Source organism: Puma concolor, chromosome A3, assembly GCF_028749965.1.
Source record: "Puma concolor isolate L17-30 chromosome A3, mPumCon1.1.hap2, whole genome shotgun sequence".
Taxonomy (NCBI): Eukaryota; Metazoa; Chordata; class Mammalia; order Carnivora; family Felidae; genus Puma; species Puma concolor.
In genome coordinates this window covers 108,190,598-108,208,880 of record NC_141669.1, presented here as the reverse complement: position 1 = coordinate 108,208,880, position 18,283 = coordinate 108,190,598, and the positions used below count along the sequence as shown (strand labels likewise).

Sequence of the window (18,283 nt, the reverse complement as noted above, 5' to 3'; positions counted from 1 at the left end):
AAAAGAGGAAATGTTGCATTAGGCAAAATATCAACTTGCCCTACAGATAGATATAGCAGTGCTTAAATGATAATTATGCTGCAAATAAAAAATAAAAATAGCATACAAGTAATTTGTCACCTTTAAAAGAGTTTGACTCCTTTGAAAATGTCTGTTGATATACTCATGCAGTTACTACATTTGTTCATATCTAAGGGTCTTTCCTCTAAGGGGTCTAGTAGGGTCAACAATCTTACATTACTTTTTTAAAAGGATAACCATTGTCCTGTTATACCATTCCAATTAATTTTTTTTCTCATGAAGTTTTTGGAATTTTTCTCTCCTCCCAGTTAATGCAGGTCTAAGCTCCAGACCCAACAGCTTAATTTTGTTTTTTCTAATTAAATATTAAGTTGTTGCATGATCTCTTGTCTATTGGGTGAAGCTTATTTGTTCATTTTGACATGCAACTGCCTATCTGTCAACAGATAAATGAAGCCATGTGCCAAGTTATTCTATTTAATTAATTGTTTATCCTAAACTTTTCATGGAATGATATATTTCAGAGAACAAATTAACTTATTTGAACTATATGTTGAAGTCTAATATTAGCCATGAATATAAACCTTAGAGTGTGACCATATAGGAGAATACTGTTGAAAAATAGATATTGACTAGGCCCTCTGGACATCGACCAGAACTTTGATTGGGTGAATCTAAGACACATGTTAAACTTAGTTTCAGTTAATGAATATTATTATAAGCTAGCCATTTGGAACCCAGTTGATAGGTATTTCTCTTCATATTTGTGGTTTTTAATGTAATTTGAAGGATAAGAGTGTATTCAGATAATTCTCCAAGATTGAGCAGCTTTTATCCTATTTATGTACCAGACAGAAAAACAGATGACAACAATACAGGCTTTTCTGTCAAAGAAAAATAATACTCAAGGGTGCTGATTATGTCCATGGACTGGATCACTCACTAGCTGTTAGCAGTCTTTGGAGAATCGCAAAGCAGAGGAAAGGTGGCAAATGATTGATGAGAGTTAATACTGTAGACTTGGAATTGATGGACTAGCAGGTTTTACATTAAGTTTAAAAATTAATCCCCATGCAGATGGCTATTAGAAAGTCAGAGCTATAAGCACTTAGGGTTTATAAAAGCAATAGTAATGTCTACCACTGATGGCACAACAAAAACTAGAACTGCATTGTGTTTGACTTCTGCTAATCTTTATAACGAGGTTACCCATTACCATCCTCATTTTACAAATAAAGAGTAAAATACACTTCATTTTCATTTATTTATTGAGAAGTATAATTAACATACAATGTTATATTAGTTTCAGGTGTATAATATAATTATTCAACAGTCTTGTACATTTCTCAGTGCTCATCAAGACGAATGTGCTCTTGGGGCACCTGGGTGGCTCAGGCAATTGAGCATCCAACTTCGGTTCAGGTCATGATTTCATGGTTCACATGTTTGAGCCCCACATTGGGCTCGCTGCTGTCAGTGCAAAGTCCACTTTGGATCCTCTTCCCCTCTCTGTCTACGCTCTCTCAAAACTAAATAAACATTAAAAAAAAAAAAAGGTAAATGTGCTCTTAATCCCATCTATCTATTTCACTGGCTCCCCCACCTCCTGTCTGGCCACCACCAGTTTGTCTTCTGAAAATACACTCACTTTAAATAATTTGCAAGAGATCACATAAGCACAAAGTGACCTAGCTAAGAATTAGACCCTTCCTCTCCCAAATTATCTTCAACATACAACATATACACCCCTCACTGATACTTAAAAATTTTTAATTATACAATATGTGCTTACATAGATCATATGATAGTATTCGCAATTTTACATACTTTAAATAACATATTAATTATTATGATTACATAGTTACTTTAAAAATGTCAAACAGTGCACACATGTATAGAATAAAATGTCTAATAAAAAAAGTAGAAGACAGTTGATTAGGTATTGCTTTTAAATTTGTAAATAGTAAGGAAACTATTCCATAATAATTCAGGTTGGACTTGTCTTCAATATTAATGTTTCTCAGTCTGATAAGAAGATCACTGGTGGTCTATTTCAAAAAGCAATTGGAAAGCATTATTTTATCAAATGGTGCTATAGGACATCACACCAAACTAATAGCACACACATAGGAGGGCAGTGAGCCATTGGGCATATTCAGATATGTAGGGTCAGATCAGCTCTGCACATGTGTGCTAAATATGTGATGGCAAAGTGTTCCACTGAAAATCCCTTTATGGAAGAAAGGATTTTCAAATGTTCTTGCAGGATTCTTTTGAAGAACCCTAATGTAGATTAGTGTATATCCTGACAGTGACCTGCTGATATGTGAAGCAAGGAAGACACATTGATTATGTGGAACAACCAAGCAAAAACAAAGCCTATACCTGACTTCTATCCTGCGATCCATCCATCCCTTTCAATAAGATGTCTCTTGATTTACTTTTGAAAGAAACTGCTAATATGGAAATAGATACGGGAATATGATCAAATATCTATCATAGGCTGAGCCTGTAACTTCAGGGCCAAAATACCATGGCTTTTATAAAGGAGTCTAAAACAGCAAGCTTTCTTAATAATCTTGAATACTGATGAAAATGGCTAGGACCCTATGAATTTAACTTTCCCCCAGGACTTTATTTTCTTTGCTCATCAGGTAAAACTATGGAAGATACGTTATTGACCATACTTTAAAAATCATGAGCAAGTGTTACAGTAGAATTTCAAGAAACGCTTTTCAAAGACAAATAAAACTAACTTGAAGGTTAGGATTCGGTTTGCTTCTTTCTCCTAAGACAAAATATTTCAATCTCCCAGCTTTTCAATGTTACATGATCCTGGACTTAGCATCTATGGAGTGCTTGGATTATTAAGAAACCTAACATTGCAAATGGGTCTTGGAGAAAGAGAAGACAGCACAGTGGACTCAACAAAAGGTGTGTCCAGTGATAGAGTTTGCATTTTGTGCTTATTTTTCCTTTCTTCCTTTTTTTGTCTGTGGGTGGGAGGAGGGCATGGATGGGTAGGATGTGTAATCAGCTGTTATCAATCAACTTTGGAAATTCCCTTGTGGTTTGACATTTTTGAGGACTGGCCTGGTCTTCCTGTTGGAACACATCCAAACCCCAGAGGAGGGCTCTTTGTCTCAATTGTAGATACTAATAAACAGAAATACACATGGTATTTTTATTTTTCTTATTCTTATTCTTGGATGAGGTTAATTAGTTGGTTTGCATTTGTAACTATGTCTTCTTTTAAAAAGTGGACTGCTATATACAGTAATTATTAGTATTTGTTAGATTTTGTTTTGTACAACAGATTTTGAGAATGAAGCCCATTATGGAAATTTATACCTTTGCTAAAGCAGTACATTGAATTCAAGAACCATTTTCTTGATTTAAAAGAGTAAGGTTGGAAAAACAGTTCACAACCAGTATAGAGTTTTGCAATTGATTTTCTCCCCAAATTTAAAACTAAATGTTAGTTTTTGGGGGGTAAGTCTGCATAAGACTTAGCTTTTATACCATTCCTGTGAAGTACACACACACACACACACACACACTCTTATCAATACTTATTTTGTAGGGTAAGGAGACATAGCCTTAGGAAGATTCTTTAAAAAAATGGCCCAAGTTTTTACAGCTAAAAATGGGAAGGGTCAGAATTTAAACCCAGGTCTGCTTGACTCCAAAGTTCTGCTGCTCATTTTTGACACCAAACATTGCCATCCTCCCTAGTTTTTACCTGCTGTCAGTGACAGTAATGATCACCAGTTATTTGATTTTTTACAAATGGTTGACTCTAGCCACTTGTTTATGTGAGGGACAAGTCATAGATAGATGCAGGTATAAAACCTCAAAGTTTCAAGGAAACAAAAGATATAAAGGAGGTCAGAGCAACTGTTGAATGTACACAACACAGAGGCAGTATGTGCAACCTTTTTTCTCTATTAGGATTCCTTTTAAAAGGTAGAAAGAACATAGGCTTTTCCATCACTAAACATCCAGCATTTAATCCGAGTCATTTTTAGTTCAGCAAAATTGGCACAAGCCAACAATTGCCTATGTATAGAGTTTATAGTGTGGAGAGTTTGCCAATATAGTATTACAGATTTTTTTTCTTTTAGATTCCTTACCTTCTCACCTTCCAGAAAAATGTTTAAGTGGTTTTAAAGCCTGCACCACTTGACCTTCTTCCCTTTTCGTGTGTGTGTGTGTGTGTGTGTGTGTGTGTGTGTGTGGTATTTGGTATGAGGTGTCACCTTTGGGAATTGAGTTTTCATAGGGCCAGGTGCAGGACTTTTAGAATGTGATAACTCCTGAGAAAATGATAAGAAGGTTTTATTCTTCCTCTTCTCTTTCTTGTCAAGCATGAGAGGGTCTGACTTGAGGCATTTCTCTTTATTGGTTTTTCCTCCAGCATGATCAAGAAACTGATTTGTGCCAAAATCAGAATGAGTCAGACAGTCTGAAACCAACATATATTTGGACCAGTGAGCATGGATGTACTGAAATGAGCCGTAGCAAACTCTCTTTCTGGATGTTTGACCACATGCAAACAGGATGAGATGGTGGCTTCACAATGGGTGTGGTTCTTCCACCTCTCCTCCCACAAACTCCCCTTCCTCTCTTTCCCTGCATGTGTTTCAAATTGGAGCAGTGGTGGGTGGGAGAAGCAAGAGCTGCCCTGCAACTATAAATAGTAAAGCCAAGAATTCTGAGTGTTCGGAAGGGGAGGTAGAGGGAGATAGAGTGGGAGAGGTGGGAAGCTACCCAAACTTAATCACTTGCATTGCCTCAAACCAAATCAGCTTCTGTAGCATACTAAGAGTATTGAGTAAATATGTGGCCAACCTCAAGCCCAATCTTAAAACAAAATAAAACATCAACAATGATAAAAAAAAAAAAAAAAGACATAATAGAGATGGTCCCTGATAGATAGTCACCTCTGTTAACTGTTTGGAAAAATACAGTTATAGTCAGGACTAATGTGGACCAAAACTCATGGAAAGATTGATGGAAATTCATTTTAAAAAGCCACACACATGAAAATAATTTACACAGGAGGTTTTTCTGCACCACAGCTGTGCTGGTTATTTATTTTGGACCAGTTTGTGCAAAAAGTGGTACCAAAAATGGACTTAGTTCTTGCTTGATAACCATACAGATGTCAAATTAGTCCCCTGAACTCAACAGCCCCATTACTGCATAAGTTGCTGTTTAAAGGCAGACGGTCTTTAGAGTCTCCAGGTATATTCATTTCCTTAGAGCTTTCTTTAAGACTCCACCCCTGGATCTCATCATTTGTAATCTCTATCTCTTGGTGCTGTTTCTCCTACAACTTAAATACACCAGAAGATATAGAATGGAAGACAGAAGACTGAATAGAACCACTGTTAGTATATGAACTGCCTCTGCCTTGGAGTGGGAAATGTGCTTATAAAGAGTACTTCCAGACCCATAAAAGTTAAAGAAAGGAATTCTCCAGAGCATTGTTGCTCCACCCCTAGACCCTAGATATCAGAGGATTGAGTCACATCTGCTTTAATGCTCCCTGATTTTCCTTTAAACCCCTGAACTAGGATGAGACAAGTGGTTCATAGCAGTTCCAGTGCACCTTGCAGGGTGGCACTATCATTGCACCTTGAAATGTAATAGAGCTTGGTGCCTCGAAGCCAGCCAACACATGTGCAAGGGTGTGACATTTATTTAAGGGATTTGGAGAACAAGGTCTCATGCACATGCAATCAGAGGCTTCTGGTGTCGGTATTCATTAAATTAGCCTCTTGCAAAAGGATCTGGGGATTGATACATCAAAACTCTGCCTTTGTGAAAGGGGCATGTTTGTATAGTTCTGATCTGATTCATAATCATATTCATTATTCGGATTTGTACACTGTCTTTCTTTCCATGTTGCCAAAGTGCTTCTTTACTAATCTAGAATTATAGTGAATTAAATTTTTTAGGTTAATGCAAAGTTCACCTCTTAGGCCACCTCCCAATGGAATATATTTGTTTTGAAGAAGAACTTATTTCCTGAAAAGAAGGCCTTAATTTATTATGAGTGCCTTTGTTATATTTCTGACGGGAGGGGTGGTTGTTGAGATTATTTCCCAGGGCCGAACACACAGCCTTGGACGTAATAGACTTAAAGTTGATGCATTTATTTTATAGATCAATGTGTTGAAACACAAGGAATCAAAATATTGCTCCAAGACTCAGAGCTGTCTGGAATAAAATTTAAAATGATGCTAAATCCATTAACTAACACCACCCTCTCCTCACTGAAAATGCTGCATGTTGCTAAAAATCAATTTTGGCAGGCACTGAAACTCTCACTGACCCAGACCAATATATTTAATTTAGCTATGTTCTTTTCTCTGATTTTTTAATTTCCTTTCCTTTGCCAAGTTTATATTAAAATGACTAGAAGCATAAAAATTAAAATTTTACAAAGCAAATATTTTTTTCTCCCACATTAACCTACCACAATACAGATGTCAAATTCTGTTTCATGAGCAGAATCCATGATAGCACAATAGCAGAAGGGTCAATTTGCTGTTAGCTCATAAAGGATTTTTTACTGATCTAATATTTGGTAGGCTCAGTTTTACCACAATTGGAACAATGGCCCTTGATTCTTTTTTCTAATTTATTAGAATGTTTTTAAAGAAAGAGAATAAAGTTGACCTAACGAGACCTGTGAAATGTACTGTCTGTTCTTGTCAGTGCATTTTTAATTTTAATTTTGTAATTAAAAAATGAGAACACAGACACTGGATCAACACTTGACCTTAACCTTATTCTTGATTCAAAGATAAAACATGTCAAACATGTCACTTTTTGAAATGTGGAAAATCAGTGCAACCATTTGCCAAAATAAGCAATGCCTCACTTCACTCTGGCCTGATCTTTTTCTTGGGGAAAAAAATAGATGACATCCTCCTGCTGGCTTCTTGACAGAGTTGATATAAAACAGCCTTGAAAATAAGTCCTAGCCACTCAAAGTAGAAGTCCAAAGTAAAAGCAGAATGCAATAGGTTATCTTACCACTAGGGGGCAATAGATACTCCAGCAAACTGTCCCCAGGGAAAGGGATTGGTTGTGCTGCTATTTCTCTTGTATTCTTTTTCTTGTTGGTGTCCTTGGGACATTTTGTATCCATGGATATGCATTGTCCTTTATTAAATGGTACTGGAAAGAGAAATAAAGAATGACAAAAAGGCTTTGAGATTGAAAGGGAGGAAGAGGGCCAAAGCTGGTAGTATAAATGTGACAGGGATAGAGAAATTTAACCAATCATTTTGCAGATTTATGTAACCTTTGAAAGTCATATGTGAAGCTTAAATATATATCAGGAAAAATACATTTTAATCCTTTCATAGTCATGATTCTTGTAGTTACTATTTGCCATGGGCTAAATGTTTGCATCCCCTTCCAGAATTCATATGTAGAAGCCCTAATCCTGATGTAATGGTATTTGGAGGTGGGGCCCTGAGAGGTGATTACATCATTATGGTAGAGCTCTCGTGAATGGGATTAGTGCCCTTGTAAGAAGAGATATGGGAGAGATAGTCTCTCTGCCATCAGAGGAAACAGCAAGAGGGTGTCTGTCTGCAGAGGAGAAAGAGGTTCTCATTAAGAACCAATCAACTGACACCTTGATCTTGGGTTTCATAGCCCCCAGAACTGTGAGAAATAAATGTTTATTGTATGGTATTTGTTATAGTAGCCCTCATGGATTAAGGAATGATTGATGCCCTTAGTTTTGTTATCTGAATTTTGTAACACTTACCTTCTAAGGCCATAAACAGTTTTTTTTTTTTAAATTATGAATTCTAGGCATTTTTTCTAGTTTAATTTTATGCTGTTCATTGACTGAATTAGTTTTAATGGAACCAAATAAAAAGAGTACATATTAGAAATAAAAACCTTAGACAAAAAGGTTATTCTTTTCAAACTGTTTTTTATCAGATTTGTAGTTCTTTTTTTAAAAAAAAAATTATACATTTATTTATTTTTGAGAAACAGAGTGAGACAAAGTGTGAGTAGGGGAGGGGCAGAGAGAGAAGGAGACACAGAACCTGAAGCAGGCTCCAGGCTCTGAGTAAGCAGTGAGCACAGAGCCTGACGTGGGGCTCGAACCCACAAAGTGTGAGATCATGACCTGAGCTGAAGTTGGAAGCTCAACCGACTGAGCCACCCAGGTGCCCCCAGATCTCTAGTTCTTAACCAGGATACTCCCATTCCCCCTGACTTATAGGACATTTGGGAATGTTTGGAGACATTTTTGAATGTCACTACTTAGGGGAGGAGTGTAGCTACTGGTATCTAGTAGGTAAAGACCAGAAATATTACTTTGCACAGGACATCTCTCCAAAAAGAATGACCTGATTCAAAATGTACTGAGATTGAGAAACCCTGCTTCAGAGCAAGACAGATAAGGGAATGCATCTTTCTTTTCCTTTGGTGTAATTAGTATTAGATTTACTTACTTACTTACTTACTTACTCATTTAAAAGATTTTAGGGGCGCCTGGGTGGCGCAGTCGGTTAAGCGTCCGACTTCAGCCAGGTCACGATCTCGCGGTCCGGGAGTTCGAGCCCCGCGTCAGGCTCTGGGCTGATGGCTCTGGGCTGATGGCTCGGAGCCTGGAGCCTGTTTCCGATTCTGTGTCTCCCTCTCTCTCTGCCCCTCCCCCGTTCATGCTCTGTCTCTCTCTGTCCCAAAAATAAATAAACGTTGAAAAAAAAAATTTAAAAAAATTTAAAAAAATAAAATAAATAAAAGATTTTATTTTTTTAAAGTAATCTCTACACCCAGTCTGGGGCTCGAATTTACAACCCTAAGGATCAAGAGTCGTATGTTCTGCTGACTGAGCCAGCCAGGCACCCTAGTAATACTGGTTTTAAAGATGATGCTCAACTAACATTTCCTGCTCCATCACAAAGAAAACATTGTCATTCAGGGTAAGAATAAAGATATGGTTGCTACAGGTGAAAAGAGACCCATGATATTAAGAGAACATGGAGGCAGGATGGCAGAAACACTGTCAGTAATTTCGCCAAATCATGGAGAATAAGAGAAAAGTTAGAATTCGACAGATAGATGTGGTGTGCCCATTTTCAGAGAGGAAAAGGCAAAATTCTGAGTCCTATTGAAAGCTGAGTGGTATCGAGTGAGGAGCCAACCAGATAGAGCTTTGACTAGCTATGTTATAGCCTTTATCTTTCTTTTCTTGGCCCAATGGGGCAGAAGTAGTATAAGTAGATTTGAGTGAACCTTAGTTTCTTACAATTCACGTAGGCTAGGTGATTCCTTTTGGTAGATAAATAACATTTGAGTAATCCCTGGATTAACTGCATCTTGAACAGGAATATCTGATTCCCATTGCAAGGTTTTGAGTTAGTCTTTCCTATCTGATATTTTATCCAGTCTCAGGTGAAGACTGCTGAAGACAACCTGGTAGACTCGAGATAAAAAAGATTATTGCAGAAAAAGAAGGATACGCAAGTGGTAAAAGATACACTTTAACAAGGTCCTGAAAGTCGGCAACATAGGAAGAAGTTGGGGTGAGTAGACGTTTATTTAGAAAATTATTTAAGTAATTTAATGGATCATAGCTTCATATTAAATTCAAGTTAACCCCAGTGGCTTCTGTCTGTGGTAATAGATGCAGAATGTTCAGAATTTGGAGTTTAAATCTTAGCTCAGGCCACACTGGGAGGGATGCGTGTCAGACAACCTGGAGTATCCAGGCAGGAATAGCTATGCTGGTGAGGGCATAGGAGCTGTGCCATGTGATGAACAATGGAAAGAACTAGGAAAAGAGACACAGAGGGGACATAAAGTAATTGTTTCAAACTACATAAAGGGCTCCAGGGGAGGAGAAGGTTTGGGCTTTTAGTGATTGCCCCTAAAGAAGGACCTAGCAAGTTCAGGAAAACAGATTTGGGCTCAAAACAATAAACTCTGAAAATGAATGGGTTCCTTTGGTTGAGTTCCTGTCACCAGAGGCTAGACAATGAAATAATGTGGCTTTTGGTTTGTTTATTATGAGACCATTCAAACCTCTGAGCACCAGATGGACTTTAAATTATCTTCCAATTTAGGATTTAGTCATTTTTATATCATCCATAATAAGTATAAAGCCAAATACCTTTTACGCTATTCTGATTCTGTTAATAAATATTAATGCTATCACATTCATTATGAAGTAGTTTCAAATTCCCCAAAATAGGGTTTTTCTAAGTGTACGTCATGAATGGGCAAGGGTCTCTTTACATCTCATACACAAATTTTCATGAGTAAAAAATTTCAGATTATGGCATACTATATTCTTTTTTAGGGAGTCACAATGCATATTAGCATGTTAGAGGTGCTGAGAAGTAGTGCAGTTAAAAATAAGCCTTAAATTCCTTGGTGAGCCACTCAGTCCTCCGTTAGACCTTTCCTGACTTGTCAGCCTCAATGTCCATAACTCTCCTTAGGAACTCTTCTCTCTGGCCACCCAGTAAATTCTCCCTTGCCTTTTCCACCCTTTGGCCCTGGTCATTTTCTTTATTTGGAAGATTTTAGTGCCTGTGTCTGCCCAGGGATCACCCTTCCTGAAGTCAAAACCTAAAAGAATCCCTCTCACATTTGCACTCATATCGCAGTCTAAAAGTGGTTGCATTTCATGTGCTTTAGTTATTAGCCCCTGACAATACATTAGAACATAATATGTTCTGATGTTTGTTATAACACCTGGTATTGGGTTTCTTCCCAAGTAGGTATTCAATAAATCTTTCTGGAATTGTTGCAGGAACCATAAGGCAGTTGGAACTCAATTCTCTCATACTCAGGTCAATGTAAATGTAAATATTCTTAATATTAAGAGCATAGTCTGTGATAATCCTGAAAACTTTTTTTTTTTTTTATTTTTTGGCAAAGCATCCATATGGTTCATAGTGATTTTTTTAAACAAATTACTTTCACTTTGTTACTCTTGTTCCAAACTAGATGAGTGCCTGCCAGATGAAGGGGTGGCTTTGTAAAGATCACTGTATTTCAGTGAACAAGCCCTGTTTTCTGTTTTCGTTATTCCATTTTTAATATTTTGTTTTTATTAAAGATTCATGGCTACACCTTTGTAGCTGGATACCTGGTTTCTCACCACAGACTGCAATAATGTAGTGGTTTTGCTCTTGGGATAAATGTAATATATTCTTGATCATCTTGCAAACTTCATCTAGAAAGAGAGGAAGGTTTTTGTCTCAGGTTGTTGGAAGTCTTGTCCTGGGAACCTATGTAAGGCTCTCTAAACAACTGAAGTGACAGACCGTAAGGCTGGCAATGATTGTCCCTTTATAACTCAACAAGCAAGGGAGATTTGCAAATAAATAAACAAGCAATGCTTTTCTCTCCATTCTGGACCCCCAGCTTCTTTCTTTCCAGAAGAATGTAGTCAAAATTTCCCAAACCAGATACTTTCGACAACTGACCCAGAATCACAAATAGAATAGTCTTAGCTATATTTAAGTGGGAAGTCCATCTAAATGGAAGAGATAATTCAGAAAGGGAGGGATTATTTTCAAGGAAAGGCAGTTGAAATGCTTTACCAAATAAGATCTCTGTGTTATAATTTCCTTCCCTACAAAATTTTGGCTCTCTCAAAATTTCATCTTCCATATTTCATAACTTAGAGCTCAAATCAGCAATTAAGGAGGTTAATTTTCTAATAAACAACAGTTTAGGATAACTAAAATTACTCTAAAGTTTAAGAAAAAGGTGAGGATATTTATTTAGAAAATATTTCATCTATCTCAAAGAGCTTTCTTATCAAAATAAAGTTAGAAAATAATTGAAGTTTAAAAAGTTACTTAAGTTTGTGCATACAGAATATATACATTGTGTCTTTTCTTTAAAAAGAATTCATTGGACAATTACTTAGTTAGATTTTATTTTTCCTTTTACCTTCTTTGTCTGTGGCATAATACCAGAATTAAGGAGCATAGTTGTAATTAGCTTACCATTTCTTAGCCCTTTAGTGGTTAACATCAAATCCCTGAAAAGCTGTGATTCAGTATCCAGAAATGTCTAGTCAAATGCCAAGTGCACCAAAGGTAAACAGAAATAGAAAGAAAATTACCTTGTTTTCATTGGGTTATGAAATAAATCTTCTACAAGGATGTACATATGAAGAAATTCAAGAGTTCAATTCTAACTCTTTGAAGGATTTTACTGTCTATTTCTTCCTTGACAACTTTTAGCCAGAAGTTCATTTACTTTTCCAGGTGAGGAGTGGAAATGTGCTGTGCCCTGCTGAATTGCTCTTATCATATGATCAAGTTCTAGTTAAAGATTTTAGCTAACAAATGCCCACGCATCTGGAAAAAGTGTGGGGCTCTCATTAAGACATTTGCATTTTTCAACATGCAACATCTAAGTCAGTTGCTACTTAGGCTATTGGGGCCTTTTCCTCTTTGCCTCAATTGGATGGTTGATTATTCACCTTCATAATTCTCCCACTCCCTCAGTAGCCTGAATGACTGAGTGTCCCCAAAGTCCTCCCAGTATTTCTCTGACTACTTTTTATCCACCTTCTTTTAAGAGACTTACCAGGCATGCTTCACATCTGGCCTTCTTTCTGCTTTTCTTTGATAAACACATGAATTTCAAGTGCAAGGTAGGGAAAAAATTTTATCCTTCTTCCTTTTAGTTTCAATACCTAGGGCTGTGTAAATTAAACTGACAAAAGACAGATTAACAAGGGAAAAAGCATACAAATTGTATTTGAAGTTAATATCTTAATTTTACATATGGATGGGATTCTCGCAGAAAAGAAAATGAAAAACCTAAAGAGGCAGTTAAACTCAAGAGCTTATATACCATTTGAAAGAAGAGTGACAAATCTGTGGAGAAGCGACAGTACAAAAGAAAAAGGGTTGGGCTTCTAGGAGTGGTAACTTGTAATGAAATAAATATATGAGGGAAATTAATGGAAGATAAGGGTTATTTCAGTAAGGTTTGCTAATGAGATTCAAATTGGTGCTGTCTCTAACTCCATAGGAATTGACCTCCTCTTCCTGGTATGGGGGAGGAGAGATACTTCTAGAAAGGGGAATCTGTGCCCTGCCTTTAGGCAGAAAGTGGAAGGATAGAGAGCTTTCCTCTTTCTGCTGTTTTTCAGTTGCCTTCACCTCAAAATAATTCTCATGCCAAAATGACATACTTTAGAATGGCATGTTCTGATTGCCTTCTGAAGCTTTCCTGGGAAGTCATTTTGAGACACATCTCCAAACTCGCATCAAATCCAGCGCTTAGGGAAGAGGCTTCTCTTCACACATTGGCACACATTGGGCAGAACTTCGAGCTTCTGCAGTATCAGTAAAATTCTAGGCTCACATTTATATGCCCCTCCCTCCCTCTACCCACCGGGTCTTGTTCTCTGTCCCAGTGTCTAGTGACCCACCCCAAAGACATTCCTTCTTCCTGTTTTCTCTTGTCCCTCGTGGCCCAGGGCACTGTCATCTAGTTTCATCCTGGGAGTGAACTGGAGCATTCCTCTGCTGTCTTTCCAGTGTGCCACGATTATAGTATAAAGTCTTCATCTTGCTTCCTTCAGAACTTTCCTTTTTCATTTTCAGCCATCTTACCCCCCCTCCTCCTGCTCCTTTTTTTTTTTTTTTTTAATCTGTATCTTCAAAATACAAGCTTTGAGTTTCAAGTGTATAATTTTTTTTTTCTCATACGGGCTTCAGGAGCAACTTTTGGATATTGAAAAGTTAAATATTAACTTATTCTTTCTCTTTGAAGCTATAACAATACTAAATTATGATACTTTGGTTGCTGATGAATGACTAAGTGGTTTATATTCAAGCAAGTTGGGAGTAGGAAAGCATGAAAATAGATGTTAAATTGCTATACTTTGTTGGGAAAATAAAAGCCACTAGTTGGAAACCCCCTCTTACTCTGTCTACCAAACCTACAGCCTTGCTTACATCTGTCTCCATGATCTTCCTTTCTATTAATATCTATATATTTTTAAATTCTCTAGCTCCTATCAAAGGTATGTGTTACCTTTCTGATTTTGTTTACTTACAGACTTCATCCTTTAAATTATTTCCTTTCATTTATGCGTTGCCAAGTTCCCCCTTTGTTAGATTTTTCCCTTTTGCATACAAACATGATTACATCTTACAAATAAAAGATGTTAAATATCTCCCTCCAATCACTTTCCTTTGTAGCTCTTCCATCTCACATTACACTGCCCCCCATTTCCTGTTTTCCTTCCCCTCAATATTTCTCAAAAAGGAAATGTGGCCACTCTGTCTCCACTTCTTCCCTGTCCTTTTATTCCTAAATTCACTTTGATCTGAGGCCCATTCTCAAGCTCCACTGGAATTGCTTTTGTCAAGACTAATGAGAACCTCCAATGGCCCAAGCAAAGAACACTTTCTGCCTTCCAGTTACTTTATCTCACATTAGCAGTTGCTCTAATTGTCCATTCTCACCTTTTTTCTAGTTAACATCCCCTGACATCATAGTCCTAGCCATGGACCAAGCCTTTTCTGGTTCTTGTTTATGTGCTTGAACTTTAAACTTTGGAGTCTTAGTGAGGCCTTCTTTTCTCTTCATCTGTCTTCCCTTTCTACTTCACTGCTTTCCTCTCCTCCCTCCTTTTTCTCCTCTGATCTATTTGCCTGCTTTGCTTCCTTATAGAAAATTTCTTTGTAGGTGATCTCATCCACATTCATGACTTCAAGCAACATTCTATACACATTCTGTGAGAGTAAGGACTTGTGTATATTACTTGTTTATTAGTGCCTCACTATCTATTGCAATGCCTAGAAAATAGTAGGTTCTTGTGTTAGTCAGCTTACGCTGCCATAACAAAATATGATAGACTGGGTGTCTTAACAGAAATTCATTTCTCAGTTCTGGAGGTTGGGAAGTCCCAAGATTAAGGGGCCAGCAAGGTAGGTTTCATGCTGAGTCCTCTTCTCTTGGTTTGTAGGCAGGTGCCGTATCCCTGTGTGCACATCTGACCTCCTCTCTGTGCTGGTGCAGAAAGATAAGCTCTCTGGTGTCTTTTTAATAACAGTACCAATCTCATGAGACCAGGGCCCCACCTGATCTTATCTGACCCTTTTCACCTCTCAGGGGCCCCATCACTAAATGTCATCATGTTAGGGGTTAATGCTCCAATATATCAATTTTGGAGGGATAAAAAAGTTCAGTCTATAATAGCTCTTAACAAATATTTTTGAATAAACTATTGACTATTTAAATTTACTTATTATTGTTTTTAATTACACATTTTTTTAATATTTTAATGGAAATATATTTGACATATGTCATGCAGATTTAAGGTATACAACATGTTAATTTGATACATTTATATGTTGTGATATGATTGCCATTGAAGTGATAATTAGCACCTCTATCATGTTACATAATTATCATTTCTTTTTCGTGGTTGGAATAGTAAAGTTCTGGTATCTTAGTAAGCTTTATGATGATAATACAATATTGTCTATATTTACTATATTTTGCATTAGACTCCCAAGGCTTATTTACTACTCATTGTAAGTTTATACCCTTAAACAGCATGTATGCTATTCCCCCAGGCTTCATCCCCTGATAACCACCATTTTACTCTTTATTTCTATGAGTTTGGCTTTTAGATTCTGCATATGAGTGATACAATATGGTATTTGTCTTTATCTGCCTGGCTTATCTCACTTAGCATAATGTCCTCAAGGTCCATCCATGTTGTTGCAAATGACCAGATGCCCTTCTTTCTCATGGCAGAATAATATTCCAATAATATATAGTATATAAATATAGTGGTAGAAGATATATACTACATCTTATTTGTCCATTCATCTGTTGATGGGCAAGATAGTATGGCATTGGCATAAAAATAAATACATAGATCAGTGGAACAGAATGGAGAACCCAGAATTAAACCCCCACATATATGGTCAACTAACATTTAACAAGGGAGATAAAAACACCAACAGGGAAAGATAATTTCTTCTACAGATGGTACTGGGAAAACTGGATAAACACATGCAGAACAATAAAATTGGACCCCTGTTTTACACCACTTATAAAATTAACTCCAAACAGATCAAAGACTTAAACATAAGACCTGATATACCATAAAACTCCTAGAAAAAAACGTGGGAAGAAACTCCTTGACATTGGTCTTGGAAATGACTTATTACTATGATACCAAATGCACAAACAACAAAAGCAAAAATCAGCAAGAGGGACTATGTCAAACTAAAAAGCTGTACAGGAAAAGAAATAATCAACATAATGAAAAGGCAGCCTACAGATTGGGAGAATATATTTGGAAATCATGTATCTGATAAGGGGTTAATGTCTAATATACATGAAGAAGTCATACAACTCGTAGCAAAAACAAAACAAAAATAAAATTCAAATAATCCAATTTAAAAATGGGCAAAGGGCCTGAACAGACATTTTTCCAAAGAAGACATACAAGTCAACAGGTACATGAAAAGATATTCAACATTACTAATCATCTGGGAAACGGAGATCAAAGCCACAGTAAAATACCACTTTATACCTGTTACAATGTCTAGTATCAAAAAGGCAAGTGATAACAAATGCTGGTGAGGAAATGGCGAAAAGGGTACCTTTGTGCACTGTTAGTGGGAATGCAAACTGGTGCAGCCACTATGAAAAACAGTATGGAGGTTTCTCAAAAAATTAAAAATAGAATTACCATATGATTCAGCAATCCCCTTCTGGGTATATATCCTAAGGAATAATACTATGTTAAAGATATATTCCCATGTTCGTTGCAGCATTATTTACAATGGCCAAGACATGGAAATAACCTAAATGTCCATGATGAATGAATGGATAAAGAATTTGTTATTTATCTATCTAAAATGAAGTATTTTTCAGCCTAAAGAAGAAGGAAATCCTGCCATTTGCTACAACATGGGTGAACTTTCAAGGTATTATGCTAAATGAAATAAGTCCGAGAAAGACAGATGCTCTATGATCTCACTCATATGTGGAATCTGAAAAAAATACCAAACTCGTGGAAACACATAGGAGGTTGGTCATTGCCAGGGACAGGGGTGTGGGAGAAATGGGTGAGGGTCAAAGTGTACAAACGTTTAGTTATAAGATGATTAAATTCTGGAGATCTGTACAGCATGGTGACTGTAGTTAATAATACTGTATTATATACTTGAGAGTTGCTGAGACAATAGATCTTAAAACTTCTTACTATATACATACAATAAAAAAGGTAACTGTGTGGGAGCCTGGGTGGCTTAGTCGTAAAGCATCTGACTTCAGCTCAGGTCATGATCTCATGGTTTGTGAGTTGAGTCCCACATCCGGTGAGCTCAAGCCCTGCTTAGAGTGAGCTCAAGCAGCCCTTTGGGTGAGCTTGTGCCCCACATTGGGTAAAACAAGAGCCCCATTTTGGGGTAAAACATGAGCCCCACTTAGGGTGAGCCCTGCTTCTCTCTCTCTCTCTCTCTCTCTCTCTCTCTCTCTCTCTCCCTCTGCCCCTCCTGGGATTCTTTCTCTCTCTCTCTCTCTGCCCCTCACTCACTTGTACCCTCCCTCTCTCTGAAAAAAAGATGAAATAACTGTGAGATGATACATGTCATCTAACCTTATTGTGGTAATCCTTTCACAATAGATACATATATCACATTATGTCATATACCTTAAACTAACACAATGTTATATGTCAACTATATCTCCATAATGCCGGGGGCGGGGGGGAAGATGACTTTAGTGCAGTTTTTGAGATTTATGCCTCCTTTTAAAAATGATTTTGGGGGCGCCTGGGTGGCGCAGTCGGTTAAGCGTCCGACTTCAGCCAGGTCACGATCTCGCGGTCCGGAAGTTCGAGCCCCGCGTCAGGCCCTGGGCTGATGGCTCAGAGCCTGGAGCCTGTTTCCGATTCTGTGTCTCCCTCTCTCTCTGCCCCTCCCCCGTTCATGCTCTCTCTCTGTCCTAAAAATAAATAAACGTTGGAAAAAAAATTAAAAAAAAAATGATTTTGAATCTGGTCTTGAAAAGTCTTAAATACTATTTTGGTCTTCTCTTCTTGAGGTCCGTGTGTGACTTAGATATAAAGGCCACTATAGCTTTATTATGATTGTGGATGTTCTGAATAATCCTAAACAGTATTTTTAAACTATTGATAATTTGGACCAATAATTCTTTATTGAGGGGAGGCATGGGGATGAGAAAGGCTGTCCTGGGCAACGTAGCATGT

The 18,283-nt window shown here is 37.3% G+C and overlaps 1 long non-coding RNA gene across 1 annotated transcript in view; it reads left to right on the top strand.

The window, feature by feature from the left end:
* LOC147582645 (uncharacterized) overlaps positions 1-18,283 on the top strand; it is a 495,094-nt gene that overhangs the window by 145,075 nt on the left and 331,736 nt on the right. The window contains exon 2 of the long non-coding RNA XR_015248765.1: positions 9,454-9,590. This is a non-coding gene — a long non-coding RNA (uncharacterized LOC147582645). The remainder of the gene's footprint in view (positions 1-9,453; positions 9,591-18,283) is intronic.